Here is a 13,234-nt window from a genome sequence, read left to right on the forward strand (position 1 = left end):
ACACGTGGATACCACATGTGTCTCTTGTGTGACTTCCTTGTTTACATCCATGTGTTTCTCCCATGACCGACGAAGGAGGGAGGGTGTGGCTTCAACTCCTAGTGTCTTTACAGTGCTGAAATTGTTGTGTTTCTGGAGCACATACAAGTGCACACACAAGTGCACACACACACACACACACCAGATATACACACACCCACACACCAGACACACACACACACATGCACACACCAGACACACAGGAAAAAGAGAGGGGAGTGGGGGGAGACTTTCAAGTTTTTGAACTAAACTAAAGAACTCTGAACAAAAAACGACAGATAAGAAGAAATGGAGCAGAGTAGAGACTTCAAATGATCAAATAAAAGGACAAGGACCCATGCTTGCATTCTTCTGCCTGTCAAACATTTGGTTGGGTTCTATGGAGGTTACTGTCTGGAGGTTACTGTCTGGAGGTTACTCTCTGGAGATTACTCTATGGAGGTTACTATCTGGAGGTTACTCTATGGAGGTTACTCTATGGAGGTTACTCTCTGGAAGTTACTCTCTGGAGGTTACTGTCTGGAGGTTACTCTATGGAGGTTACTCTATGGAGGTTACTCTCTGGAGGTTACTCTCTGGAGGTTACTCTCTGGAGGATACTCTCTAGAGGTTACTCTATGGAGGTTACTCTCTGGAGGTTATTGTCTGGAGGTTACTGTCTGGAGGTTACTCTCTGGAGGTTACTCTATGGAGGTAACTCTCTGAAGGTTACTGTCTGGAGGTTACTCTCTTGAGGTTACTGTCTGGAGGTTACTCTCTTGAGGTAACTCTCTGGAGGTTACTCTCTGGAGGCTACTCTCGGTAGGTTACTCTCGGTAGGTTACTCTCGGTAGGTTACTCTGTGGAGGTTACTATCTGGAGGTTACTCTCTGGAGGTTACTCTCGGTAGGTTACTCTGTGGAGGTTACTATCTGGAGGTTACTCTCTGGAGGTTACTCTTGGTAGGTTACTCTCTGGAGGTTACTCTCTGGAGGTTACTCTCTGGAGGTTACTCTCTGGAGGTTACTCTATGGAGGTTACTCTCTGGAGGTTACTCTCTGGAGGTTACTCTATGGAGGTTACTCTATGGAGGTTACTCTCTGGAGGTTACTCTATGGAGGTTACTCTCTGGAGGTTACTCTCTGGAGGTTACTCTCTGGAGGTTACTCTATGGAGGTTACTCTATGGAGGTTACTCTCTGGAGGTTACTCTCTGGAGGTTACTCTATGGAGGTTAATCTCTGGAGGTTCCCCCGTCAGCATGGTCCCCTCATCTCTGTTCTAATGCCTTATTATTAAACACACAACCCCCCCTGTAAGAAACCAGTTCCGGCCTCTCATCCCCCTAAAGACCTTTTAATCATCTCTCTTTCAATTGGTCTCTCCAACTGCCCCCCCCCCACCACACACACACACCCCAACCCCTGAGCCCACCACACACACACACACACACACACACTCTTCCGTCTCTCTCTCATCAGTAGTTCCTTTCTTCTCTTTCATTTCTTCCACCCGCCGGCTGCTTCATTCGTTTGTACTTTAAATATTTCTCTTTCTTCCATCTTCCCCGGTATCAAAACAAGGACAAAGTTATTCTGCCACATTCCCTCTTTCTCCCTCGCTATCTCTCCCCCTCCCCCTCCCCCTCCCCCTCCCCCTCCCCCTCCCCCTCCCCCTCCCCCTCCCCCTCCCCCTCTCTCTCCCTCTCTCTCCTCTCTCTCTCTCTCTCTCTCTCTCACTCTCTCTCTCTCTGGAGCGAGGCAGAAATGGAGGGAGGGACAGAGAGAAGGGAGAAAAGTCCCCCGCACCAATAAAAATAGATAGGTTGTCATGCTGATGAATGATTAACTCAGGGCCTGATGTGCCATGCACAATGGAGAGATGAAGAGAAGGGGAGGGGGAGAGATGAGGAGGAAGAGAGATGAGGAGGGGGAGAGACTGGGAGGAGGAGAGGTGAACTGAGAGAGAGAATGTGGGAAACAAGAGAGAATACAGGCAGGAGAGAGGAGAAGAGATAAATGAGGAGAAAATGCCAAAAAAGGAAAGAGTGAGAGAGTGGGAAGAAGAAAAGGAGAGTTAGAGTGTGTGTGTGTGAGAGAGAGAGTTAGAGAGTGAGAGAGAGAAAGAGAGAGGGGAGGGAGCGAGAAAGAGAGAGGGCCCTGTAGAGGGGGACTCCAGACGGACGAGTGTTCGCCAGACTTGCTAGCCCTCGACCACACTGGAAACTCAATAGACGATAGGGTCCTTGATTATGCAGCCAGAGCACGGCTGTCTGTGGAGCTGCCTGCTTAAACGTCTAAACCAAACTGGGCATTTAATGTAGGGGGAGGGCAGGGAGGGAAAGTCAGCTAATGTCACTACACACACACACACACAAATGTACGCATGCAGCTGCTACAGTACAGAACTGCGCCAGTGTTACATTCCTTTGTTGTCTTCCTCGTTCATTGTTTCTTTAATTAGAGGGGGGAAGGGAGAGAGAGAGGGAGAGAAGGGGAGGGGAGGGGGAGAGATATGGAGAGAAAGAGAGAGGGAGAGAGAGAGAGAAACAGAGAAGGTGTGACAGAGAGAAAGAGACCGAGAGAGAAGAGAGAGAGAATCGCTCCAGTGAGGAAACAAAGCATTAGAGCCATGTTAGGTAGGAGGGGTCAAGTCTCATTACAGGGAGAACGCTCCAACTGAGCATGCTCATTAGAATGTGATGTGGCGACTGAGGTGATTTTGTATTGTAGCCTAGCCTGCTACTAACAACAAACGCGGCTGCTAGCATGGTGTTGAATCCGTTTCAAAACGCTGTTGCATCAGTCATATCCTTCTGAAAACCACAGATAATTTATCTAATCTTTGAAAGAGTATAGCGATAAACACAGACACACTCGTATAATATCATATTCACTGAGCCTGACAACATCTAGAAATCACACACAATTAAAACATGCATAATACACCTTAAAAAAGTTATATATAGACCCCCAAACTCCTTGCCCAACCCCAACTCCTTGCCCCTCCCCCAACTCCCCCCCCCCCCACCACACAGATCCCTTCCTGGCCCACTGTCTTCTGTCTGTCTGCAGATTAAGTACATGGAGCTTACAGCACTAATACACCAGTTTCTGCTATGTAGAAAAAGATCACAACTTATTGATTTGTAAAACCCACATGCGGCATTTGCATGCCATTCAAAGTGTCAATCGTCAATTTAGGACTACAACTTTGAGCACTAGCCAATACAGGAGACTACAACTCCCATCTGGCAGCATCTCCTCCATTAGAGCCAGCTCAGAGGTCAGCTGTCTCGTTGGAGATGGGACCTGTTGTTTCTTGGCGGCAGCTTCAAAGCAGACAGACTGCTGTGCCTCCGGGGGGCTACACCGCTAGTGTGTTCTTCCTCTCGTCTGCAGTCTTCCTCTGTCACACGCTGCCACGTTCTCCCTTTCATGTCAGACTGGGGGGGAAACAAACAGGTACACTCGCTCTCCCGCTTTCTCTCCCAAATGAACTGGAGAGCGATCCTTGATCTCTCGTTACGAAAGGGAGGCGTTAGGTGCGGACGTACTCACGGGCGCAAACGCACACACACACACAAAGGCACAAACGTACACACATTGTGCCGGCTAAAACACACACAATCACACAAAAGCAGGCTAAATCACAAACGCACACACAGATATGCTTAAAAATACACACAGGGGAAGGCTAAGGAAGGCAATCACACACACACACACACACAGAAAGGCACACAAACACAGGCATATTTTGGCAAAAACACACACACAAAGCTCTAATGATAGCTTCAATCATCCTGCTTTACAGTCCTTCATAATGGATTCATCTACCTGTAGTGATTAGCACTAATAACTCCAGGGTGGCACCAGTGCCAACAACAGACTGCGTGCCAGCTCGGTGCCAGGGAGCCCAGCCCACATGTGGCCCAGAGACAATCTGTGTGATACAAGCATGCTGCTGGATTTACCGAATCACTCTGAATGTACGCGCTGGATAACAGGTGTGTGTGTGTGTCTTTGTGTGCATGTGTTCCTGTGTGTGTGTGTGTGCATTTGTGTTTGGTTTGTGTGTGTGTTTAAAGTCCCAATAGGTTGAAGAGGCCTTGTGAGGAGAGGAGAGAGATAATCATGAGATGAAGTGGAGAGATAGGAGTTTGTGAATCAATAACGAACACTGAATCTTGTATTTGTGTACATTGTTGGTACGCAGACCTAGAGTGTACACGCACACACAGACACACACACCTCATGACACACCTCTAGATACACACACATACTTAAAAACAGACCCTCCCTTTCCACACACACACACACACACACACACACACACACACACACACACACACACACACACACACACACAGAACGCAATGCAATCATTTCCCACTGTCTTTCACCTGACACCTGACACACATAAGCCCTGTCCCATCCCCTCTCCTTCCCTGAGGGAGGGAGAGAAAGGAGAGAAGAGTGGAAAGACAAGAGGGAGAGCACACTCCTGTCTTCTCTTCCTCCGAGGCCCAGACCATCTGCCTGGCTGCCGGGGTGTGTGTATGGACCAAGCCCAGCACTGACTCCACCCAGCATAGCACACTGCTATGTATCCCAAAAGGGATGAAGGGCGGGAGGAATGGAGGAAAGAGAGAGCGGTGAGCGGTGGATGGATGGAGGGAGGGAGGGAGGGAGGGTTAAAGTGAGACTGGGAATGGGGGGAAGGGAGGAAGGCGAATGGAGGAGGGCAACAGGGAGGAGAGAGGAACCTGGGAACTAACCTGGGGCACAGGCTGCCGGCCAGCACAGACAACAGAGGGAAAACTTCATCATGCTGAGTGCTGAGAGGAGAGGAGCAGAGAGGAGAGAGGGGGTGTAGTCTGTGCCTTTCAGCAAGAAAGGAAGTCTGGAGAAATGATTACTGGTCTGAGGGCACAATTTACCCCGCAAGAGTAAGAACCCTAGTCCATTTCTGGTGCAAGAATTCTATTAGCATGGCTCTAATAGCATCAACCCATAGACAACACACACACTGGGGGGGGGGGGGGAGAGAGAGAGAGAGAGAGAGAGAGAGAGGGATAGAGAGGAGAGAGGGAATGGAAAGGGGGGGAGAGACAGGAAGAGGAGAGAAAAAATAAAGAGAAAATCTCTCCTTTTCACTTCCTCCTCTAGTAAATCTCATTATTACTCTTTCCACAAACGGCTCAATTACTGTCCTAATTCCAGTCTCAAGTTTATTTTATTACCTTTCCAATTGATTTTAGTCTGGAATAAATAAGCGACAAGAGATGCTGTTTCAACCTGGCTGAGAATTAGGCCTGTGTATGGGAGTGTGTGTGAGTGTGCAATGCATCCAACAGTAAGAGATGGGGAGAGGTAGTGTGTGTCTGGGCGTGTGGACGTGTCAAACGGCCTTACATGTATCAAAACACCATCTCACAATGCTGTTTCAGTCAACACCTCATCCCTATAGTGTCACTGCTGTTCCTAAAGCTCCTGGAGCCCAGGTCCTTCAGGTGTCTCCACTCCATCTGAGCTGACACACACACACACTGACACACAACGTGCCATCTTTCATCTCCCTGTGTGTGTGTGTGTGTGTTGGATCACAGCCTCCTTGTTACGGTTCATCAAGATGATCAGAGCCATGTCAGAGCAGCTTGCATAACCCAGGACAGGATACACTCACACACACACACACACACACAACCCACACACACCCACCACCCACACCTAATGTGTGAGGTGAATCTGGCTGTACTAATAACCATCTTAGCAGATATAACTCTACTGGGATGCAGAGAGAAAACCACCCTTTCCTTGTGACAACAGCAGCATGCCAGCTCCAAACCAGGCCTGGAAGACACAGGTGAGGACGCTGGTAGATACCTAAGTCTCAGTGTGCGTGTGTTTGGACCTCAACGTATTAGCGTGTGTCATAGTTGGTCATTCTGCGCGTGGGCACGTCTGCCTCCCAATCTGTGCATCTGTGTGTGTGTGTGTGCGCCCGTGCCAAGCCGCTGTAACCAAGCCACTGTGTATTCCAGAGCAGTCACAACATTGCCCTATCAGACACCAGGATCAATAGAAGTGATGTGTTTGGTCTGGGAGGTGAGAGAGGGGCCCAACAGGACGCGGGGGGACGAGCGAGGAGGAGAGGGGGCAGAGAGGGAGGGGGGGAGAGAGGACGAGCGAGGAAGACGGGGCAGAGGAAGATCTCTGCATCACACCTGCCGGTGCAAGCTGGTGCTGTTGACCCTGGCTCTTAACCCTTTGGTGCGCTAGCTAGAGGGAGCCAGTTTACTCCTCCTCCCACTCGGAGGGATGCAGATCAGGCTGATGAGCTAGGCGACTAAGCCTGCTGTGTGCTGGGAGTCAACTGGTCTACTACAAAGTGTCTGGAGCTGTCTTCACTAGAGGCAAACAACTTCATATTCTGTTAGTTGGGACGTTCACTTCTGAACACCAGAGGACTGAACGAGTGTGCACGCGCACACACAGGCACAAACACCCTCAACGTGCACACACACGTTTTCATTCAAGGTTCACTTCAAATTCACCTGCCTTTGAAAGCATCCCGAATTCAAGGAATGAGTCAAAGCGTCGGTAAACAAAGAGCTCTCCAGGGCTCAGTTCCGCACCTAGCAGAGCAGAGAAGAGAGGAACACAGCTGTGAATGCAGAGGGCAAGGCTGAGACATGAGAAAGACGAGGGGAAAGGAGCCATTAAGAGATGAAGCAAAACTTCACAGCGCCAGGGAGAACATGCCCTTAGATAGATTGTACCTCCCACAGCCGTCGGTGTTTGCTCTGTGTTTTTGTCTCTTTAATAAAGAGACGGTTATTGGAGTTGTGACAGTACCTTATTGAATGAGTCTGTGTGTGAGCGTGTGTGTGTGTGCCTGTATGTCTGGCCCCTGTGTGTGTGTCCAAGCGGAGGTGTAGGCAGGGTTACTGGGTGTCTGGTCTGTAAGTAGACCATGCTCCCAGAACACACACACGCAGACAAACTCAGTTGGTATAAAACACTAATAGGCCTCCACATGGCAGGCAGGCTACGTAGCAAGCCACCTCATTATTTAGATGTGTGAGCCGCCAACATCACAAATCCGAGCTGAAACAGTTGGAGGTCTGTCTGGTTTAGAACTGAAGCTCCATTCCACAGGAAACGCTGCCTCATTTCCCTTCTGACAGTAGCCCCCTCCCCATCCGCAGCAGTCTGGCTCCTTGTATCAGAGCCCAAGACTTTACTCAGTATCCTTCAGTAAGTCTCCACTCTCCCTCTCCCTCGCCTGGTCTGGTCTGGTTTGATTTAGTCTTGCCTGGTCTGGCATGGTCTGGTACGGCCTGGTCCGGTCTGGTCTGGCATGGTCTGCATCCCTGGCCAGAGCCAGTCCACTGGGTCAGTCCTCTGGGTCTCATTACTGAGCAGCAGATCATGTACATGTGTAGCCCTGAGCACCCTGCTCAACATGAGTGGATAGGCTGGGAACACACGTTTCACACAATGGGATACTCGCATGTGTGTGTGTATGTGTGCACATAAACACACTCCCGCCTCGGATCGGACTTGTTTTTGTAGTTCCTCTCTTTATTTCCCCCCCATTTTCTCGCTGAAGGCTTGAAAGTGATTACTGATGCGGTCCACTTCATTAGCATAAGAACAAAAACTGCTAAGGAACATTATCATATCAGAGAGATGCTTGTTTGTTTACACTACTTATTTTGGACATTTATTCACCACGTCTCGTGAGGACGTGTTCTTTCAGAGGCAGCCGTTGGCACACACACAGACACACACACACAGACACACACACACACACACAGACACACACACACACAGACACACAAAGTATGCATAAGCACACACATCATGTTGCTCTCTCTCTCTTTCTTTCTCTCTCTTTCTTTCTCTCTATCCTACTCTCTCTTTCTTCTTGTCTTTCTCTTGGTATTTCTTTTCTCTCTATCTGTATTCACCTGACACTGTCTCCCTCAAGCACACACACACAAAGAAATTACACTGATGCATGACAGTTGATGTGTATGCGTACAGTGTGTCTACACACAAGGACAGAAAAAGACAGACCGAAAAGCCTATTTTCTAGCTTGTTGACCCTGGGGTGGGAGGCAGGCCCTGCTATCTGGGCTGGGGAGCTGGGAGGGCTGGGGGGGTCTGGGGAGGCAAGGGGGGGCAGGGGCCAAAGGCAAGGGGGGTGCTGTGTCTGGGTGGGGGTTCTCAAGTCACCAAATAAGAAATGGAGAGAAAAAAATCAATGGGGCCTCTGAAAATGTCAGGCAGGGATAACCTTTGCATCCAGTCTCCTGGGCAAGGGGGAGAAGAGGGGGGGAGATGGAGGAGAGAGGGGAGGGAGCAGAGGGATGGAGTGAGAGATGGATTGAGGCAGCGAAAGGGAGACACCGAAGGTAGAAGAGCAGGAAAAATGACAGGAGGGAGAAAGATACACGAGGACGTGAAACAAAACAGGAAGGACACGGCCAGGATAGGAAGAGGGCAAAAAGAAGACGCACGAGCGAGCAGGACAGACCACAAAGGAGACCATACGCCTTGTCACAGCTCTCCTGGAGAAACAGAGAGGGCCAAACAGAGAGAAGGAGAGAGCTTTCACCTCCTGCTGCGCGAGGCCCTGTTGGAGTGCAGTGGAAGGGAACAGTCAGTACAGCACTGCTGTGTACTCAGACATGAGAATGACCTCCACTCTGTACCACCCCCCCCCCTCCCTCTCTCTCTCTCTTTCTCTTTCACTGTCTGTGTGAGTGTGTGTTCATATATATGTGTGTATGTGCATGTAAATACAGTGTGTGTGTGTGTCACCCTGACAATTTGCCTATAATTGCATGGCTGATTTGACGGGGGGTTCAAGCTGTGATAAAACGCGTAGGGCCGCGTTGCGCTAGGCAGCCAGCCACCCTGGAATTATGACCACCACTTCACCGGGCTCATAATCAGAACTGCAAACGCCAAGCCCGCAATCCCCCCCCCCCCCCTTCCCACTGTGCACTTCTCACCACCTGCACAGCCAACAGAACCTCACAGACCCTAACAGAGCTGTTTATCTGAAGTACTGCCATTGTATAGAAATGAACACCACACCTCTGGTGAGGCTAATACTAATATAGAAGGCTAATGTTCAGGTATATTCGTGGTGCGGGGTGCAAATAGTTTTCAGTGCAGTGTTCAAAGACGCTAGTGTTTCCTGTGAAATTACCTGGCAATTCCTATACTGTGACATGAAGTGCAACAGTGAAGGAGGAAGCTGAATTACAGGAGCCTGTGTCTAGACCCTCTCTTCTTACCTTTCTCTCCCTCTCCCTCTGTCTCTCATCCTTTTCTTTCTCCCTCGCTCTCTCTCTATCTCTTTTTCTCCATCCCCCTCTCCCTCTGTTCTCTTTATTCCGTTTCACTCAAAGCGCCCTGCCACGTCCTTTTCCCTTCTTTCTTTCTCCTCCCTTTTCTTTCCCGTGGACCTTTTCGGAGGGGAAATTAAGTTGCCCCGGGAGTTTGAGTGGAAATCGTTTGGTGGAGATGGAAGGAGCGAGGCAGGGAGGAGGGAGGGAGGAGAGAAGAGAGGTGACCTTTACTGTCTCCCGTCCTGACGCTTCCGCTCCCTAATCCGTCCTCTCAGGACACGAGCGGAAAGAGCTCTCCCTCCATCTTCTGCCTCTCTTTCTCTCCTTCAGGCTTTCAGTCTGATTATCTTTTTCTCAGACCTAAAGAAGGGGAGGGGGGTGGGGGTGGAGGGAGGGTTTAAACGACGCCGTTTGGCCAGGGCTTCCTTTATGCACTGTGGCTAAATTCTAAATGAGGCATGCCCCATTCACTTTCGATAGAAGAGAGAGGGCCGAGTTAGCGTTGCGGCTAGCTCAAGCTAAGCACACCTTGTTGGGTGCATTGGTTGGGCGATACTCGTGTTCAAACAGCGGATTGTTTGAAGCTGCTGATTAACACCAGGGGGACCTGGGGGGAACCAGGGGCTGTTCAACAGATTTGACTCTCTCTTGATTGTTAAGAGTTTTGGCCTGCAGTCAATGCCTTGGATGGGCTTGGTCGATAAGACAGACACTATCAGTTATCTTGATTTCCACTGACGGTGGAGGGCTTGCTTTGAGAGCGTGTGTGTTTGCTGGCGTGTTTGTGTGTGCGAGACAGCGGAAAAGAAAACAGAGAGAGCGGAAAAAAAAAGCGAGAGAGCGAAAAAGAAAAAAACGGAGAAATATATTGCCCTCGATTAAAATTCCCATGCGCAGCACAGGACTTGTGTGAAGGATCCTCCATAGTTTTCATCAGTCCAAATGCGAGGTAAGGGTGTGGAGCCTGCAAGGACCGAATGGAAATCACACACCCTACCCTTCACTCCTCTATCCCATCCTCCTGCCTCCAATCCCAGTTAGTTTTAATTGGCGGAAGAGGAGGAAGGGGAGGGGAGGGGAGGAAGGGGAGGCAGGAAGGAGAAGGACGGAGGCTCCTCTAAGCCGGGCCTGCGTTTGATGAGCCGAGGGTGCATTAGAGAAAAGTAGCAGCGGCCCTCACGTCTCAGCCCTTCCGTCGTTCCTCATTCACGGCACACACACACGCGCACACACGCTCGCTCGCACGCACGCACGCACCCCCCCACACACACACACACACACACACACACACACACACCGGGAGAGAGACGCTTCCCTTTGAACTCGGCTCGGCAGCTCTTTCAAAGCGAGGAGGAAGGCAAAACAGGAGGAAGAAAGAAGGACACTTCAAGGTGAATGTGATTTCCACATCATTTATCCCCCTCCCCCCCCCCCACGCTCGCTAGCTCGCTCGCAAGTAAGCACACGCTTTCAAAACGACTCCCAGGACGACGCCAGACGCACGCGCACGCGCACACTCCCACACTGAGCCACACACATGCTCTCTGGCACAAACACAGGCATCCCAACACCACGAGCTTCTCACGCTCTCTGTACCTCTTCCAGACTCTGTACCTGTGAGCTATCTTATTGTGTTTACCTCGAGAAACGATATGTGTGTGTGTGTGTGTGTGTGTGCTTGTGTTTATGAAATATGCATAGGAGTGCATAGAAGCACAGAGCAGAAAGAGGAAGTCACATTCTTGTTTCAACAGAACCACCTGGAAAAAGTTGACAAATGTAAATAAAACATAAGTCCAGGTTTCCCTGCTCAGCGGTATGAATGTTGACAGAGAGAAGACAGAAGGAAACAACACCACTGTGAGTTGCCAGGTTTGGTTACTCCCCCTTGTGTGCTTCTCAGAGGAATCACCGGTAGGCAATGGAAGGGCAGGCCACCCAAAATGCCGAGCGTGCAGACAGGCCACACACATTGTCAAACCCATGTGTCACAGCGAAGATTCCCCTGGCGCCCGTCCTCGCCCTCCAAACCACTATTGTAAACAGGGATAACATTTATCCTCAGGTCCAATTGAATCACAGAGATGTTTTTTCTACGTGACAGATATCTCCTTTCACGCAAAACAAATGAGATAATAGCGAGAAAAAGAAAACTCTCCTTGTCATTAAAACCGACTTCATGAGACAAGAGCTTGTCGACAACCGGAGGGGAGGAGGAGGGAGGGGAAAAAGAGTAAAAACAGAAAGACGGAAAAAGACTTGAGAGACGAGTAATCATAACCTCTGTAACTCAATTGCAAATGATCTGCGCTCGTTCCAGGCAGTGCATTCTTCATTTGTCTCCCCCTCTTTCGTACGCAAATACTCTTCCTCTCTCAACACAAATTCTCTCTCTCTCTCTCCCTCTTCTGACACTTTCCTTACACCCCTTCTTTCATCCGGACGCCTCTGCAATTTTTTTTCTCTCCCTGCCAACAAATAAGCCATTACGTGGCAATAATGTGTCTGGTAATGGATGTGCTTGCTTGCCTGAGAGGAGGCAGACTGGGTGCCATTAGCCCGGGCCTAGCCCCGCCACCACCGCTAAGCCATCACTGCCAGGCTCCTTCAAAATTACCCCTCACCACGCTTCTCGCCACGCGGCACATTTACATAGCCTAATAACGCACACGCTCCCAGCGGCCATTTGTTTGTTCTCGCCCGCTCCCCGTGACTCTCAGGATGGATGAGCGGGTGTATGGAGAGAGAAGGGGGGGGGGGGGACTTTGAAGAATAGGAAGGGGTGGGTAAGACTTTGAGAAAAAGGTATTATTAGGGAATAGAGTTTGTCAAACACTAACTATTGGCCTGATTGACAGGCAAGCCTGAGGTTGTTTGGTAGCTACACACACACACACAAAACAATCCATACACACGAGGAGCTACACGCTCCCACACACACACACACACACACACACACACACACACACACACACACACACACACACACACACACACACACACACACACACACACACACACACACACACACACACACACACACACACACACTGCACACACACACACACACACACACACTGACACACACACACACACACTGACACACACACACACACACACACTGACACACACACACACACACACACACACACACACACACACACACACACACACACACACACACTCAACACAAATACTAGAAAAGCAAGAGTGGGGGAAAAAAAGAAACAAAAATGTCGAGTCTGAAAATGCCGCTTTTCAATTCTATTATTTCTGCCTCTTCTGTTCACTCTAGCATTCTGGGAGAGTGGCCAGCGGTAACCAAGCAATCCCTGTGTTCAGCTAGGGGAAGACAGGGGAGAGGGAGGGGGATGTTCAGCTGGGGGGCAGAGGGGGTGTTCGGGGGGGAAAGAGGAGGGATAGGGGGTGTTCAGGGGGGGATAGAGGAGGGATAGGGGGTGTTCAGGGGGGATAGAGGAGGGATAGGGGGTGTTCAGGAGGCTCCAGTGTCTATCGAAGGTACTTTAATTGCTTTTAAGAGTACTCTGTAGAAATCCAGAGGGAGATAAGAAGCAACCTTGAAGAGGGATGATAAAAACAAAAACATCCCCACAGCCTCGACTTCATCTGCTGCTCAGACAGGGGACACATCACAGACAGGCTGCCACATGAGCACACAAACACACGCACACACACACACGCACACACACACAGGTCGTCAGTTCCACACACACACAAACACACCATAACAGATGCCCAAAATCCATATGTGTGATGTTTGATATCTCTTTTCCTCACCACCGGAACCAGACTCAGTTCCAAGTGAGGGGACAGAGAGACCAGCAGGGGG

General features: G+C 49.9%; 1 protein-coding gene across 1 annotated transcript in view; it reads right to left on the reverse strand.

Annotated features, from left to right (window-relative positions):
* The window catches only part of LOC146299804 (AT-rich interactive domain-containing protein 1B-like), a 129,587-nt gene that overhangs the window by 65,404 nt on the left and 50,949 nt on the right, over window positions 1–13,234 (reverse strand). The gene's annotated exons all lie outside the window — the stretch shown is intronic.

Source organism: Hypomesus nipponensis, chromosome 3 (genome assembly GCF_054491055.1).
Source record: "Hypomesus nipponensis isolate SF chromosome 3, ASM5449105v1, whole genome shotgun sequence".
In the NCBI taxonomy this organism is placed as follows: Eukaryota; Metazoa; Chordata; class Actinopteri; order Osmeriformes; family Osmeridae; genus Hypomesus; species Hypomesus nipponensis.